The 528-nt window shown below is 64.6% G+C and overlaps 1 protein-coding gene across 1 annotated transcript in view; it reads right to left on the bottom strand.

Moving 5' to 3' along the window:
* Nucleotides 1-528, bottom strand: part of DUSP8 (dual specificity phosphatase 8) — a gene marked incomplete at its 3' end in the record, with an annotated part of 38,377 nt that overhangs the window by 24,225 nt on the left and 13,624 nt on the right. The window lies entirely within an intron of this gene.

Genomic DNA, 528 nt, shown 5'->3' with positions numbered 1-528 from the left:
CCCGTGCCGCCGGGCCTCTGACGAGGTGCCCCGCGCCGGGAGGAGGGCGGCCGCTCCGCTCTCCTCGGAGCTTGCGAAAAACTGATTATTCTGCTTTATACTCCAGGGGGTTTAAGAGCAGCTAAAGCCGTTCAGGAATCAGTCTCTGCAATCCCCTCCAAATCGCCCAGCCCAGAGCATCACCGAAGCAGATTGGCGCGAGGCCGGCCCCCCCGCACTGCCAGTCCCCTTGATCCCGCGGGGTGATGTCACCGGCAGCCAATGCGGACAGCGGTGGCTTCTCGGGGTGGCGGGAGGGGGGGGGGACACGACGCAGATGGCTCCAGCTGGGCCCAGCATTTGATTAATCGCCTGAATTACCCTCGCTTTGCCATAAAATTACAAGGCGGGAGTGGGGGAACGGTGGGAGCGAACCGGAAGGAGGGCGGGCTGGGATGGCAAACCACCCTTCGGATGGTGAACCTCCTCGGGCTTCATCCCGCGGCCACTGCGGGATCCTCCGGAGCAGCCGCCAGGCAGCACCTGCGT

Source organism: Corvus brachyrhynchos, unplaced genomic scaffold (assembly GCF_000691975.1).
Source record: "Corvus brachyrhynchos isolate BGI_N302 unplaced genomic scaffold, ASM69197v1 scaffold62, whole genome shotgun sequence".
NCBI lineage: Eukaryota > Metazoa > Chordata > Aves > Passeriformes > Corvidae > Corvus > Corvus brachyrhynchos.
This window is presented reverse-complemented; position numbering and strand designations above follow the sequence as displayed.